The sequence below is a fragment of the Triticum aestivum genome, chromosome 5A, assembly GCF_018294505.1.
Source record: "Triticum aestivum cultivar Chinese Spring chromosome 5A, IWGSC CS RefSeq v2.1, whole genome shotgun sequence".
In the NCBI taxonomy this organism is placed as follows: Eukaryota; Viridiplantae; Streptophyta; class Magnoliopsida; order Poales; family Poaceae; genus Triticum; species Triticum aestivum.
Genome location: NC_057806.1, coordinates 317464612 through 317473378, shown reverse-complemented (window position 1 = coordinate 317473378; position 8767 = coordinate 317464612).

The window sequence follows — 8767 nt, the reverse complement described above, 5'->3', positions numbered from 1 at the left end:
CGGCTCCGGGCTCCCGGGCCGCGCGGTGGGAGGCGGTGGTGGCGTGGACACGTGGCAGCCCAGGAGTGGCTGCGGGCGGCGGAGCGGACGCGTCCGGTCCGTCCGGACGTGTCCGGCGGCGGCGGAGGAGATATTTTTAGGGTTAGGGACGAGGTGGATCCGGAATTTGGAATGAGGGTGTATATATAGGCATAGAGGGAGCTAGGAGAGTCCAAATGAGATGCGGTTTTCGGCCACGCGATCGTGATCGAACGCTCTAGATGATGGAGCAGAGTTAGGTGGGTTTTGGGCCAAATTGGAGGGGTGTTGGGCTGCAACACACACGAGGCCTTTTCGGTCCCTCGGTTAACCGTTGGAGTATCAAACGAAGTCCAAATGATACGAAACTTGACAGGCGGTCTACCGGTAGTAAACCAAGACCGCTTGGCAAGTCTCGGTCCAATATGGAAATGTTTAATCCCCACACACGAAAGAAAGCTAGAAATGACCACCGGAGGAGAATGAAGCGCCGGAATGCAAAACGGACAACGGGGAAAATGCTCGAATGCATGAGATGAACACGTATGCAAATGCAATGCACATGATGACATGATATGAGATGCATGACAACGACAACAACACACGGAGACAAAACCCGAACCCGAGGAAATGAATATAATTAACACCGGAAACGGCAAGAGTTGGAGTACAAATAGGGAAAGTTACATCCGGGGTGTTACAACACTCCACCACTACGAAAGGATATCGTCCCGAGATCTAGGACTGAAAGAACGCCGGGTACTCAGAACGGAGGTGATCCTCGCGTTCCCAGGTAGCTTCACGGTCGGAATGGTGTGACCACTTGACTTTGAGAAATTTGATTGACTTGTTGCGAGTCTTGCGTTCGGTCTCTTCAAGAATAGCAACTGGGTGCTCATGACAAGAGAGATCTTCTTGGAGCTCAATGTCCTCGAAGTTGATGGCGCGGTCAGGAGTCTTGAAGCACTTTCGAAGCTGAGAAACATGGAACACGTCATGAACATTTGCAAAGTTTGAAGTAAGCTCGAGTTGATAGGCGAGGTCGCCTCTCTTGCTGACAATCTTGAAAGGTCCCACGTATCTAGGGGCAATCTTCCCTTTGATACCGAAGCGACGAGTACCTTTCATAGGAGAGACACGGAGGTAAACATGATCTCCGATCTCGAAAGCCAAATCACGGTGCTTACTATCATAGTAACTCTTCTGACGGGATTGGGCTGCTTTGAGGTTATCACGAATGACTTTGCACATTTCTTTTGCCTCTGTGATTAAGTCATTACCCAAAAGCTGACGTTCACCGGTTTCAGACCAGTTGAGAGGGGTACGACACTTCCTGCCATACAGAATTTCAAATGGGGCCTTGCCCGAACTTGCTTGAAAACTGTTGTTGTAGGAGAATTCAGCATAAGGAAGACAATCCTCACACTTCATGCCGAAGGAGATCACACAAGCCCTGAGCATATCTTCAAGAATCTGGTTGACACGCTCGACTTGACCGCTTGTTTGAGGATGGAAAGCTATGCTGAAGCGGATGTTCGTGCCCATGGCCTTCTGAAAAGAATCCCAAAACTTCGAGGTAAAGATGCTGCCACGATCTGAAAAGATCACTTGAGGAATACCATGCAGAGAGACAATACGAGAGGTATAGAGTTCCGCCAATTGAGCTGCAGTGATCGACTCTTTGATAGGCAGAAAATGAGCCACTTTGGTGAGTTTGTCGATGACCACGAATATAGCATCATTGCCACGCTTGGACTTTGGAAACCCAGTCATGAAGTCCATTTCAATGTGGTCAAACTTCCATTCTGGAATGGCAAGAGGTTGGAGGAGATCTGCTGGCCTTTGGTGTTCTGCCTTCACTCTTCTGCAGACATCACATTCGTTCACGAATTGAGCGATATCGCGCTTCATTCGAGTCCACCAATAAGCTTGCTTGAGGTCCTGATACATCTTCGTGCTCCCAGGGTGGATGGAGAGGAGAGAATTGTGAGCCTCGTTCATGATCACTTTACGAGGTCACCTTTGGGTACCACAATACGATCCTCGAAGAAAAGAGTGTCCTTGTCATCAAGGCGGTAGCACTTGTACTTGGGCTGACTCTTGGCAATCCCAATCTTCACCTTTTTCACCATAGCATCAAGAAGCCGGGCTTGGCGAATCTGGTCTTCTAAGGTAGGAGAGACTTGAAGGTTGGCGAGGAAACCTTGAGGAACAACTTGCAGGTTAAGTTTGCGGAAGGCTTCACAAAGCTCGGGTTGATAAGGCTTGAGAATCAGACTGTTGCAGTAAGCTTTCCTGCTCAAAGCGTCAGCAATCACATTGGCCTTGCCTGGAGTATACTCGATACTCGGATTATACTCTTGAATCATTTCGACCCACCGAGTTTGCCTGAGGTTGAGATTAGGCTAAGTGAAGATGTACTTGAGACTCTTGTGATCAGTGAAAATGTCCACTTTTCTTCCCAATAGAAGATGTCTCCAAGTCAAAAGAGCATGCACAACTGCCGCCAACTCGAGATCATGAGTGGGGTAGTTCTTCTCATTAGGCTTCAACTGGCGAGATGTATAAGCAACAACTTTTTTCTCTTGCATCAATACTGCGCCAAGACCTTGGAGAGAGGCATCACAAAAGACCTCGTACAGCTTGGATTCATCAGGCGGAGTCAGAACTGGAGCAGTGATCAACTTCTCTTTCAAAGTGTTGAAAGCAATATCACACTCTGGAGACCAAACGTACTTGACGTGCTTCTGAAGAAGATTAGAGAGAGGCTTCGCAATCTTAGAAAAGTTTTCAACGAATCTTCGGCAATAGCTTGCGAGACCGAGAAAACTGCGGAGTTGCTTCACGTTCTGAGGAGGTTCCCAATTCACAATTGCAGACACCTTCTCAGGATTCACGGCAATGCCCTTGGCAGAGATGATATGACCAAGATAAAGAACCTCATCAAGCCAAAATTCACACTTGGAGAACTTGGCGTAGAACTGATGTTCCCTGAGCTTACCGAGAACCAAACGCAAGTGCTTGGCATGATCTTCCTTGTTCTTGGAGAAAACCAGAATGTCGTCGAGATAGACCAAAACGAAGTCATTAGTGTATGCGTTGAACATGAAGTTCATCATGCGAGAGAACATCGGAGGAGTGTTGACGAGGCCAAAAGACATGACAGTGTATTCATAAGAACCAAAGCTTGTCCTGAAAGCCGTCTTGGGAATATCTTGCTCACGGATTCGAATCTGATGATAACCCATACGGAGATCAAGCTTGGAGAATACTTGAGCACCTTTAAGTTGTTCGAACAACTCATTGATGTTGGGAAGTGGATATTTGTTCTTGATGGTCTTCTTGTTCACTGGACGGTAATGAACACAAAGTCGGTCCGTTTCATCCTTCTTCTTCACAAAAAGAACACCACAACCCCACGGAGAAGAACTAGGCCGGATGAGACCCATTTTCTCTTGAATATCGAGTTGCTTCTTCAGCTCCTTCAACTCTTCAGGTCCGAGCTTGTAAGGACGTTTGCACACAGGTTCCCTGCTAGGCTCAAGATCAATAACGAATTCGACTAGCCGGTGCGAAGGCATTCCTGGGAGCTCTTCTGGAAAGATGTCTTGATATTCGCAAATGACTGGAATTTGCGAGATAGCATCGAGTTCACCCTTCTCATTGAGAGAAAATAGATGGATGGTATCGTCATTCGCGGCAAAGACAATTACATCCTCAGACGAATGAGTTAATTGGATCGGCCTGGCTGCACAATCAAGCTGAGCCTTGTGCTTAGAAAGCCAATCCATCCCGAGAATAAGATCAATATCCGAGTTACCAAGAACCATTGGAGAAGCCAGAAATTTGAAATCACCCATCATGATAGAAACATCCGGGACTATTGAAGTAGCCCTCATAGACTTAGCCGGAGAAAGCAATCCCATAGGTTTACCCAACATTTGTGAAACGAAGTCATGCTTGGAAACAAATGATCTTGATATGAAACAATGTGATGCACCAGTGTCAAAAAGAACTTTTGCTGGAAAAGAGTTAACTGGAAAGTTACCCATGATGACATCTGATGATTCCTCTGCCTGAGCTGCATTCAGCAAGTTGACCTTGGCGTGCTTGGGGTTATGCTTGACCACAGCTGTACTTGCGGATCTGACAGGAGGAGGAGGAGGAAGACGCCTCTGGTTGAAACACTTGTTGGCATAGTGACCCTTCTGTTGGCACTTGTTGCACGTGACCTCTGAAAGCGGACGGTGATATGGAGCACTCGATCTTAGAGCTTGAGACGAAGTCTTGTTCTGAAAGCCAGGGTTGGGTGGGTGGGAAGAACCACTGCCACCTTTGCTCTTCTGCTGATACGGCTGACGAAACGGAGGAGGACGAAGCCAATACTTCTGCTGCTTGGCCACTTGAGTAGAGGAAGAAGGAGTAACATCTCTGACTCGCTTCTTGGAAGCATCACACCTCAACTGAGCAGCCTCTTGCTTCAGTGCCATGTTGTAGAACTCATCGTATCTCAAGGGCTCAAAGAGAACAAGAGCTAGCTGAATATCTTCTCTGAGACCACCCCTGAACTGGTATATCATGCTCTTCTCATCAGGGACGTCCTGCTTGGCAAAGCGGGCGAGCTTCTGAAACAACTTGTTGTAGTCATAGTCAGACAAAGAGCCTTGCTTCAGGTTGCGGAATTCCTCACGCTTGCTTTCAACCATGCTCTGGGGAATATGATGAGCTCGGAAATCTCGACGGAAATCATCCCAAGTGATAACACGTCCACCTCTGGAGTCCTTGTACTGCTGGAACCATTCTGCAGCTTGATCTTTGAGTTGGAAGGAAGCGAACTTGAAAAAGTCCTTAGGCCTGACATTATTGCACTCGAAATGCTTGCACAGATCCACAAGCCAATCGTCAGCATCGGTTGCCTCAACACAATTGCTGAAAGTCTTTGGCCCGTTAGCAAGGAACTGGTTGAGTGTAGCAAAGTGACCCTGATTGCTGCCTTGATTCCCTTGGTTGCCTTGATTGCGCTCTTGGAGAATTTGCATGATCAACTGTGTGTTTGCATTGGTTGCGGCCATCACAGCTTGCCATGCCTCTGGAGGAGGTGGAGGTGGTGGCGGATCAGGATTCGGAGTCGTGCGCGTTGGAGGAGCCATCCTGAAGAGGGTGACCACCATTAGCACATTGATAGACAAAATATTGAAGCTGAATCCAACGAAATGAAAATTGCAACATATAGTCTTCACATCCGAACAAAATGAACGAATGCATTCCTCTTGAAATGGTCACATATCCATAAATTGAGAAGCCACGTAGAATTAAGGTAGAGAAATAAATCAATAAGGTACGGATCAAGAACGAATAATCAGTAAGAAATCCCAATCTCAAACCAATATCCGTGGAAGAAGAACTAGAGCTACTAGAATTCCCACCTATGAAACTCCCGAACCTTTCCGGTTATGCAATCAGGTGTTGGGGATACAAGGGAAGCATAATATCTCACCCAAACTAGCAAATCCTACATCCAGCTGTATCCATCCTTCAACACATAACCAAGAAAACTTTGGAAATCATCTACCTCAACCTTCGAAAAGCATCCGTTATATAAGTTATGGCGATACTCCCGAACTCCCGCCCCAGTACTGGGTGGCGTCGAGGTTATCTCACCAACGAACTGCATAAAAGAGATTTTCGATGTCGGCGTACTAAACTCAGGTATTCCAGAACTGCAATGATAAAATTATGACGACAACACCTCAGAGCTCAACTCCCCGGGACACTTCCACTAAACCCCTGACAGGAGGCACCAAGACAATGTTCTCATCATAAAACCATCGGAACGATTCCAAGATACCCGCGTGATCCTAAATTTTTTTAGTGAAATTTGAGAAGAGAAGAGTCAAAACTCTACGTCGGGATGCCTTACCAGAGCGATGAGGAGACTGGGAAGTAAAAAGAATTCCTAATCTCTCCGATATACAATTCCTAAAAGACTCAAAACATTTTTCTAGACACAACTCGGCCGCTAAAAACGATCAAGCAATGGGGCTCCTAAGGTCGGGGAAGGCTCTGATTACCAGCTTGTAACACCCTCGATGCGACTATAGCTCCCACGTGTCGAGGCACGACTTAGAGACATAATCGCATTGAAGGCATATGTCGCAAGTTAGGCAATCTTCACAAACATCCCATGTAATATAATAAAAGGGGAGATAACATAGTTGGCTTACACTCGCCACGTCAATCAAGTACATTAATAACATTACATCAACCAAACACTCATGGCTCGACTACGGCGCCAAAATAAAAGAGAACCCAACATGCGACTCGGTCCTAATCACCCCCAACTGGGCACCACTACTGATCATCGGGAAAGGAAACATAGTAACGTTGAGAGTCCTCGTCGAACTCCCACTTGAGCTCATACACGTCTCCTGGAGCGGAATCATCAGGCCCTGCATCTGGTGTAATAGTAATCTGTGAGCCACAGGGACTCAGCAATCTCGCACCCTCGCGATCAAGACTATTTAAGCTTGTAGGTATGGCAAGGTAAATATATGGAGCTGCAGCAAGCGACTAGCAAGTATGGTGGCTAACTTATTCGCAAAAGAGAGCGAGAAGAGGAGGCAAAGCACAAGCGAGAAACTAGAGAGCAACCTGCGCAAACATTACTCCAACACCGTGTCCACTTCCCGGACTCCGCCGAGAAGAGGCCATCACGGTAACACACTTAGTTGATTCATTTTAATTAAGTTAAGGTTCAAGTTATCTACAACCGGACATTAACAAATTCCCATCTGCCCATAACCGCGGGCACGGCTTTCGAAAGTTCAATCCCTGCAGGGGAGTCCAAACTTAGCCCATGACAAGCTCTCACGGTCAATGAAGGAATAGACCTCCTCCCAAGATGTTCCGATCAGACTCGGTATCTCGGTAATTCAAAACAACTCCGACAATGGTAAAACAAGTCCAGCAACACCGCCCGCTGTGCCGACAAATCCCGATAGGAGCTGCACATATCTCGTTCTCAGGGCACACCAGATAAGCTAAGCGTACGGGAGCCAACGTAACCCAAGTTGCCAAGGGACGGCCCCGCACGGTGCTCTAGGTTGGACCAACACTCAGAGGAGCATTGGCCCGGGGGGTTAAAATAAGATGACCCTTGAGTCCGCGAAACCCAAGGGAAAAGGCTAGGTGGCAAATGGTAAAACCAAGGTTGGGCATTTCTGGAGAAGTTTTATTCAAGGCGGACTGTCAAGGGGTTCCCATTATAACCCAACCGCGTAAGGAACGCAAAATCCGGGAACATAACACCGATATGACGGAAACTAGGGCGGCAAGAGTGGAACAAAACACTAGGCGAGAGGCCGAGCCTTCCACCCTTTACCAAGTATATAGATGCATTAAGATAACTTGGCAATATAATGATATCCCGGCAAGTAAATAAATGTTCCAACAAGGAACGGCCTCCAATCTTCACCTGCAACTAGCAACGCTATAGGAGGGGCTGAGCAAAGCGGTAACATAGCCAATCAACGGTTTGCTAGGACATGGTGGGTTAGAGGTTTGACATGGCAATTTGGGAGGCTTGCAAGAAAATGGTAGGCATCGTAGCAATGGCATAACAAAAGAGCGAGCAAACTAGCATAGCAAAGATAGTAGTGATTTCGAGGGTATGATCATCTTGCCTGCATAGTTGTCAGAGTTGACTGGATCCTCGAACGCAAACTCAACAGGCTCCTCATTAGCGAACTCGTCTCCCGGCTCTACCCAAACAAGACAAACAAGCAACAAGGATACAATCAACCACGTGCAAGGATCAAACAAGATGATGCAACGATGACATGCTATGCGGGATGCGATGCGGGATGCAAAATGCAAGATATGACAGGAAATGCATGAACCTGGCCTAAACTTGGAAATCCAAGTGTGCCACTGGAAAGATGAGATTAAATCGCTTGAAAACGATATAAAGAACGCCGGAATCGGAGTTACGGTTTGGAAATGGCAAGCGATTCAAAAATGACACCGGTCTGCGATTTACGGCAAGTAGCCATCTAAATGCAATGAATGAGATGAACATGCTACAGCACCCAAACATGACAACAAAATACATGGCAGGGATGCACACAAGATGCTTAACAAAAGTCTAGCACTGAGCTACGGCCAATTCATCCATTAACAGGTTCAAACAAGCATGGCAAAAATGCAATTGGCAAACATATCTCAGACTTAGTGAAATTGACACTTGTCTGGAATTTCAGATCAGGTAGCCCTCTTCGGAGCAACAAAACTACATGCTACAAGATGTGAACATGGCAAAGTAAAGCATGGCATGGAGCTACTGAAATAGCTTAACAAAAGTCCCTTAGCGACCTTGAGCCACAAAGGACCAGAAAATACAATTGCAAGCATGTGAACATAGCAAAGACATAATCAGTTTCAGACTTAGTGAAAAACTGACACATGCTGAAACAGATCTCAAGTAGGCGTGTTAACGAGCTCGATGCACTCACTACGGTGCAAGTCATGACAAGACAAGCATACACCCATAAATAAGGCACAAAATGCAAGCTATACATGGCAAGAACAATAGCATAGCATGCACGGATCAACTACACCATCATCGGCAAAATTGCAAACAAGTTGACAATCTGCCCAGATTCACAAAGTAGCAAAAGTAGAGCTCGATTGACTCAAGCTAGGGTTCTCCATAATTGCAAAAAAAGACATGGATGGATAGAGCACTACAATA